Source organism: Sinocyclocheilus grahami, unplaced genomic scaffold, assembly GCF_001515645.1.
Source record: "Sinocyclocheilus grahami isolate Dianchi unplaced genomic scaffold, SAMN03320097.WGS_v1.1 scaffold2414.1, whole genome shotgun sequence".
NCBI lineage: Eukaryota > Metazoa > Chordata > Actinopteri > Cypriniformes > Cyprinidae > Sinocyclocheilus > Sinocyclocheilus grahami.
Genome location: NW_015507593.1, coordinates 10 through 8,528, shown reverse-complemented (window position 1 = coordinate 8,528; position 8,519 = coordinate 10). Strand labels below are relative to the sequence as shown.

Below are 8,519 nucleotides of genomic sequence, written 5' to 3'. Positions count from 1 at the left end.
TTTTTTAAGAATTTGACAAAAGATGACATACTTTTAATAAAGTTAGAGGAGTCAAATATCACCTCGTAATGGGAAGGCTACTTTTTGATAACATTTTGGATAATTGTTTAGAAGGTGCTCCTAAAATTTTGAACGTGCTCCTAAATTTTTTAAGTTAGGAGCACAAGTGCTCCTAAAAAGAAAAGTAAGCGTAGAGCCCTGCTGCAGCGTTCTGGCAAAGTTGTGACATGTCCTTCAAACTTTGTTCTTCCTGCTCGGGACCTCTACAGCTCCCTGATGATCATGACAGGTAAAGTCCACCATTTAGGAGCCCAACTACCCTTACTGCGACACCAAGAGTGTCAGGACACTCCGTAGGAGGATAGGTCTCGGACTCAGTGACGCATCTACTCCCCATTTGCCATCCTTTTCCTCTGCCACTCCTCCGGAGTCGCAAAGTAAGAAGCAACGGCCACTGGTTGCAGAAACCAACGCTGCTGTCAGTGAGCTCACGCTGGCGCAACGCCCGCGTGCCCCCTGCTCTCCAGATCAACTCTCTCTGGTGGATTTCTTGGCATCCCTGAGAAAGACTGTGACGATGCCATGCCCACCGTGGGGTCAGATTTGGAAGATTGGTCAGCCAGCCACATGGAGGATTCCAACTCCCATCACAGCGAGATCTACAAACCTAGTCACACAGATCAGGATCTGCTGCGTATCATATCTAAGGCGGTGGAGGAGCTCAACCTGGAATGGTTCACTTCCTCTGAACCAGAATGGAATAGACTGGATGAGCGGTTTCTTCAGCCCAGTCGATGCCGTGAGGCCGGCCCACAAAGGCTCTTGCCCAGATCTCCGGCTCTGCACTTCTGACAATGGTGGATGGCATCGATCTACGCGGCTATTTAAAACTCCTGCCGATTGAGGAGGCCATCGCTGCGCATCTTTGTTCCTCCGCGCTGCTGAGGGTAAAATCTGCAGCCGTACACCCCAACAAGCCCTGCCACACCACCGCTAATATCGCTGGGAAAGCGTACGTGGCAGCGGACCAGGCAGCGTCAGCCCTCCACTCAATAGCTTCCAGGCAAAGATGTTAAAGGGGGGGGCGGTCTAATGCTATTTCATGCATTCTGAGTTATTTACACTATTAAAGAGTTGGATTCTTCTGCTAAACATGGCCAAAGTTTCAACAAACGATTTGGACATATGACAGAGTATTTCTGTGCCAAATACACTCCTTCCGGGTTCGAAAAAGTTTTGGAAAGTTTTTTTTCGAGCATGGCTCTTCATAACGTCACGAAGAGCGGAATTTCTTGTATGGCACTTCTCCAGGAAGAGCGCGCGCACACAGCAAATAGAGTGAGAGCAAGAGCGAGAGCTCATCAACTTGCTTCATTCGGGTTACGGAAGTTGTCGGCGGCGCTACACAGGACTTGCTCGAGAAGAAGTGTCTCCAAAGAAGTGTGTTTTTGGTAAGGGAAAGATAACCTTGTTCAGCTTCCCAAAGAACCCAGCATTAAGGGAACAGTGGATGCTGTTTGTTTTTCTGGGAAAGCAATGGAGTTTCGCACGTGTGTTTGTTTTCGTCATTTCGGTGATGAATGTTTTATAAACAAGGCCCAGTTCGACGCTGGATTTGCAGATCGTTTCATACGTCTGAAATACAGAGCGGTCCCAGTGATAAAATATCCTGGTCATGAGCTGGAATTGCAGGCGGCGAGTAAAACTGCTTCAAATTTCTGTGTTTTGTTGGCAATCAGTGCGTAAGTGCTCGTGACTCTTTAGCTCCGCCCACGGCACGCCTCCAGGAGCTCGGCTATTTTCTGAGAGAATCGTAAAGCTGCATCTGTCTTTTGTAAATCTGATAAAACTAAAGAATCTTCAGAGATATGAAGGATGCAATACTACTATATAGGCACTCAAGATTAACATGAGATTGGTGAAAATGTGTGTGTTATGTCCCCCTTTAAAAAGAGACAAGGCCCGAATCCTGAAATCTTTAGAGAGCTTCGCAGCGCCACTGATCTCACACTGTGAGCCACTAAGATGACAGCGCAGTCTATTGGCCGTGCCATGGGTAACATGGTTGTGCTGGACCGGCACCTATGGCTAACGCTGATGGACATGAGGGATGTAGAGAAGGCAGTCCTTTCGAACACCCCTATCAGTCCCTCTGGGCTTTTTGGCAGCTCGGTTGAATCCCTCACAGAGCAATTCTCTGAAGCACAAAAGCAATCAAGGGTGAAAAAGCACTTAATGCTGAAACGCACAAGTCAGCCTACTCCTGCTCCTCATCCGCTCAGCGCTATTTCTCTAGACTGCGAGCTGATACAGCTCCAAAGCCCTGCCTGCATCCAGAGCCTTCGGTGCGTCCCAAGGACTCATGGCTTAGAATCGGCTACAAGCTTCAGTTTGCACGCAGTGGTAACGCCGGAAGTTCAAGCCTCAAATGCTCCAGTTTTAAGAGCAGAAATTTACAATCTCATAGCCAAAGAAGCTGTGAAGATTGTGCCTCCCGAAGAACGAGAGACCATTTTTTACAGCCGCTATTGTTTAGTTCCAAAAAAGGATGGCAATCTTTACCCTATTCTAGATTTACGTCGTTTGAATCACACTCTAGCGAAACGTTCATTCAAAATGATTTCACTAAAACGAATCCTATCGCTCATTTAACCCCGGGACTGGTTTATTTCAGTGGACCTAAAGGATGCTTATTTCCATATCCAGATAGCCCCTCATCACAGGCAATTTCTGAGATTTGCTTTCGAAGGAGTGGTCTATCAATTCTCGGTACTCCCCTTTGTCCTCTCAAGCCCAATTTATACTTCTGTGTCGAACCTACACCGTAGCCTACGCATAGACGCACACCCTACGCCGTAGCCTGACGTGCACCTCTCCAAAGCGTGTCAATTCTATGCGGACCGCAAGCGCTGTGATTGGTCTGCTAGAACCCCTCCCTCCGTATGCACTTGAGTTTTGTGTGTGTTTATGTGCACTTTAATATATTTTGATGTTACACCTTCTTATATAAAATAAAACAAAGCAAAGAACAAGTGTCTTATCATTTATTATACTACATAGCATTATACATCAGTAGTTGTCTGCGACAAACAATATTGATCTGCCGTGGTGGAAGTCCTTGTGAAGATTGAAAGTATGCTATCTTCTCCTGTTTCGTTGTTGTCTCTTTTTTGTAGTTTTAATGAATGATTTAACGATTTTATATTTATTTGCCACCGTCACGGCTATAATGCTTCTCCCGCGAGCCTTCTTCTTCGGCTTTTGCCGTGGTACTGCGGGTTACACCAGCAACATGCCCGTGGACACTGCTGACTAGCGGTTTGCATGTGTACTGCACGTTGACGCGGACAACGACGCAGAAGTATAAATGAAAACTGATGGGATATATATAGCCTAATATATATATATATATATATTATGCTATTATGTATCATAATAGCAATATATAGTGGTTCAACGCATTATTTTGTGATTTCTTGAGTCACAGATCGGACTATTTTTTCAGATAAGCAAGAAAATAAATATTTAAAGCACAGATTTGTTTTCCCTTAATAATAAAAACCTTCATTTAAAAACTGCATGTTGTGTTCACTTGTGTTTTTTTTACTAATATTTAAATTTGTTCGATGATCTGAAACATTAAAGTGTGACAAACATGCAAAAAAATAAGAAATCAGGAAGGGGGCCAACACTTTTTCACACCACTGTATATGCAACTCTGTAGACATCAGAGTTCCGCGCTGTCTGAAACATGTTTCTATGCTTGTGCGCGTTTTGATTATGTGAGAGAACAGCGCGTGAGAAACGAATTGAAATTAATCTGCGAATCACGTGCATGCCGAACGGTAGGGTCTCATCCATACATATTACGGATCAACTGCGATCCGTTTAACTCCTAATATGTGACAGATCAGAGCAATCTTTCATTTACTTATTTAACATGAAATTGTCAAATTGCTACTCCATATCAATCGCATACATAGAAAATACAGAATAATTAGAACAATCATTAACATAAATAAATAAGAGTGTGATATCTATACACATTTTTCCCAGAATGTTCTAGTGGGTCGCGACCCGGTGGATGAGGACCTCTGACCTAGACTCAGTGAGCGAGCTTTGCAACCACAGAGGTTTTCTCATCAGCCACCTCCAGTGTCTGGGACTCACAATCAATAGGTGTGCGCCGATCCGATATTCAGTATTGGTATCGCTCCGATTCTGGCATTTTCTGCTGGATCAGGGTATCAGTCAGACGAGACCGATCCAAATCCGATATAGTGCGTATACTATTCTGCTATTATTAAGCCCCACGAAAGCCACAAAAACATCATAAAGCACCACAAAGTTTCTGTGCACTATATTTCAAGTGTTCTGAAGCTTTTCCATAGTTTAATGTGAGGTACGGATGAATATTTAAGTCAAGTTCACGTTAACTCTTCTCTCTTTGCAGCCTGTCTGTCATCCTCCATTCAGCATTCAAACTATGTTTCACGTTCGGTTATGACAATCAAGACAATGAAACTCTCTCAAAGATGATTAAATGTTCCTAATGTTATACTTGATCTGTAAATAAAGATAAATGGTTTTGCATAAAAGGAATTTATCTTGCTGGAGTTTCGTACTGTTTCTAAATAGTGTACATTTCAAACGGATATCTGGTTAGATCACAAGACTGGAGTAGAGAGCACTATGAATTGTTCGTCACGAGCACAGTAACTGAAATGTAAAACTGTTAAAAGAAAAGGCTCAATAAACAAACGGACATATTTAATACACCACGCATCAATATCTCTTCACTTTGTGCTTTGAACTTCTCTATGCTGCATGCTGTGACTCCGTGTTGCTTCAAGCACGTCATTCTGCGCATGGGATGCGCATAAGCGCTTTGAGCCTCTCTGTATTTGTAGCCTTTAGTATCATAATACTTTTGCGCAATGAAAGATTATTAATAGCCTTAATATCAAAGTTGTCCTAAGACAAGAACGGGTATTGTTTTGGTTTTAGGACAACTTTGATGAAAGGTTTTGATCCACTTCAAATGTTGACTACTATAGTATATATTTATATATAAATATATTTCTTGTTTTTCATGAATGTATTTTACAACAATACAAAGAGCAACATGTAGGCCTACCCGATTTAGCCCTACACTTATTCACTTTTATTTGTTACCCACCAAATAATTATTATTTTTTTCACTAAAAGTTTAGGATTTTATCAAATTATTGTGCACTCATGATTTTTCTAGAGTAACTTTTGCTACTGAATTATCCATTAACCTAGTTTATAATAGTATTTTTGTCATAGATTTTGATTACATTTTTTGTTTGTTATTTTTTTTATAATGAAGCTGTCTATATTTAGTAGATTGTGTGTAACATACAAAAGAGTGATGATCAACCTACACATTGAGGTATAGAAACTCTACACTGATTTATAAAAAACTGCGCTGGTATCGGATCGATATCGGTATCGGCAGATACTCAGAATTTTTGCTATCGGATCGGTATCGGTTCTGAAAATGTGGTATCGAGCCATCCCTAACAATCAATATGCAAAAAAGCCAGCTGCAACCCAAAAATCTTTTCCTGGGTGTGAGTCTGGATTCTATCTCCATGCGAGCTCACCTGCTACCGGAGCGCACAAGCAAGCTGCGCGCAACATCGAGATAAATTTTGAAATGGAACGTTTCTGGTTACTAAAAGTAACTTCGGTTCCCTGAAAGGGGAATGAGACATTGCGTTTGTGCCATGTCACTTTCGCTCAGGTCTTGTTCAGTCGAAGATTCTGAGGAAAATGGCACCAAGCGCTGTGTTAAAAGGGGTGCCACACCCCATAATTTTCACGCGCCATTGGCCATTGTAGAGTAATGGCATTAAGCGAATCAGACTTCAGTTTTCTAAGGAGAAAGGTGTTTCCCCAATGCGTCAGCAAGCTGCACGCAACGTCTCATTCCCTCAGGGAACTAAGGTTATGGTCAGTAACCGGAGACTTTTGTAAGCTCGAAAGACATAATGTGTAGTCACATAATATGACGTTTACCCTAAGTGATCAAATAGATAGATAAAACCCACCTAAACAGGACCACCCCTGGTCCAGCATGCATAATTATACTGAAACATAAATATATAACCAGCTTACCTGACACAGCTTGATGGCTGAGCACAACTTGACAGGTATACACATGCCAAGTGCATGCCTCTGAATTAAAAGGTGCTGGCACACAGGTTGAAAACCCCTGATGTAAAGCTAGAGAAACCGAGCAAAGGGCGTTCCATTTTTATAGCGCAACTGACTGAGCTTTCTCACATGTAAACTCCTGATATCATCAATGACTAACTACACCAGTGGTCACCAAACTCTAATCAAACACACGTGAACCAGCTAATTAAGGTCTTACTAGGTATACTAGAAACTTCCAGGCAGGTGTGTTGAGGCAAGTTGGAGCTCAACTCTGCAGGACTGAGTTTGGTGACCCCTGAACTAGACTATCAATATGTGCACTGTGTGTATGCTTTTTTTCTCTTTCTCTTATAATATTAGGAATATATGTGAGCGTGTAGAACTCCGTAAACTTGCGAAAACCAAAATTAGTTCAGAGCACTGATCTATACAACTCTATTATAGATCAGTGGTTCAGAGCGGATTCTGACTAACCTACAGTAAACACCTCTGATTGGCCATTGCTTTTTAACAGAGATGCCTGTGATTGGCTACAATACGCAACGCTGCAAAAACATTGTAAATTGAAACTTTTGGTTTTGTAATTGGAAACCAGAGCGCGCACACAAAAACACATAGGACTCAGGAGTGAAACGTGTAGAAACTCCCCGGATCTACACGAATCACACAAATGATCCATTTTGAATTCAAAATGGCGAATTTCACCGAAATGAGACACGTTTGCATCCCTGAGAATGACTGGGGTGATTTTGCAGGTGAGCAGTTAGTAAAATAAAAATTAAAAAAGCTAAAAATTACCTTTTTAAATAAAGAGTCTTTCCTTGAGTTTTCACAGGCACAAATATTTCACAAATATTAAAACAATTTCATAGTATGTCTGTAAAATTATAATACTAATATTTACATCTTAATTTATTTATTTTCAAACGCTAAACTATTAGGCTTACAGTAGCTTAAGTAAATGAAATCCAAAATCATAGCACATTTATTTATTTCATTAAATGGCAACCTTTGCTATTTTTACATTCACACTAAGTCATATTGAAATGTAAATTTTATTTTGATAGATCATGCAGCCCTAGAAAATATGCATTAAAAAATGCTGCAAGACAACCTGTTTTAGCTTAAAAACTGAAGCTCTGAAAACTGAAAGTCCTGATCTCAATCCAACATTGAACATGTAGCTATATTTGAGCATCAAACAGCTAAAGATAACTACATACTGTGCTCAAAATTTAAGTAACTGCTACTGTCTTTTAAGAATAAATTATAAAATAAGAATAAATAACTGACAAAATAATAATTAATAACCAAAAACATTTAAGAATATTTTCTAAAAACCTGACATGCAATTAGTGCTATGAAAAATATATGTATTTCAGTACTTATAATTCAGTAAAAACAGAAAATTGGTGAAGGGTCTGAATACTTTGTGAGGCACTCTGTGGCTATATTAAATAATGAAGGAATATATTATTTTCCTAAGTAAAACCCTAAGCAGATCAGTGGAGAGGAGCGAGAGAAAGAGAGAGAGGAGGAAATCTTTATGCATTAGATATCAGTAAGAGCTGCCCTTGTACCGTTCAAACTTCCCTCCAACACTGGGCGGCAAGTCAACCTGGACAGCGTTCAAAGACAGGCAAAGGGGTGCAACTGTGTGATTGGGGACGAGGGACAAGGGGACAGGAAAAAAAGAAAAAAAAAGAAAAAGAAAAACAACACAATGAATATGCAACTCTTCTAAGAGGCAAAAAAGGGACAACATGTGAGAGAAATAAAAATAAATAAAAGGAAATTAAAATAAAAGAAAATAAAAAGAGACAAGGTGTCCATCTCGGAAGGTTCAGCAGCTACGCTCCTGGTCACATTCCCCCCTTGAAGGCAGCGTGGGCCCCGGCGGGTATAGTGGCTTGGAAAACAAAGCCTTGAGTCAGGCTAGTGTAGTAGTGTAGCCTGGGTCACTCTAGTCATCTGATATGCACACATAATCAACACAGAAAAAACATACAGAAACCAAATTAATCAACGTAGTAAGCCATCCAGAACTAAGTCACGAGGACAAGCATTTTAGGCAAGAGGGAAGCTTAGCTACCATGTTTTTCATGAATACGGATGTTTACACAAAAAAAAGCAACAAAAAAAAAGGCAAAAAAAAGTTGTTAGCCAGTGGTCGCACAGTAGACTTGAGAAGACCTCACCCTTTCACTTCATACCCTCTGCCTTCACACTCTGCAACAAATGCTCATTTCATAATCTGACTACACTTTGCATGAAAAGGGACAAAAATAGGGCTTGAAATTTCTTTAAAAAAATTATTTTGATCTTAATTTTAC

The 8,519-nt window shown here is 40.7% G+C and overlaps 1 protein-coding gene across 2 annotated transcripts in view; it reads right to left on the bottom strand.

Moving 5' to 3' along the window:
* The window catches only part of LOC107574964 (splicing regulatory glutamine/lysine-rich protein 1-like), a 13,598-nt gene extending 5,348 nt beyond the window's left edge, over positions 1-8,250 (bottom strand). The window contains exon 1 of one of the 2 annotated variants that reach the window (XM_016261379.1): positions 7,767-8,250. The gene's annotated coding sequence lies outside the window, so the exon portion shown is untranslated. The remainder of the gene's footprint in view (positions 1-7,766) is intronic. The other variant, XM_016261382.1, reaches the window with a different exon arrangement.
* Positions 8,251-8,519: the final 269 nt, after the last annotated feature.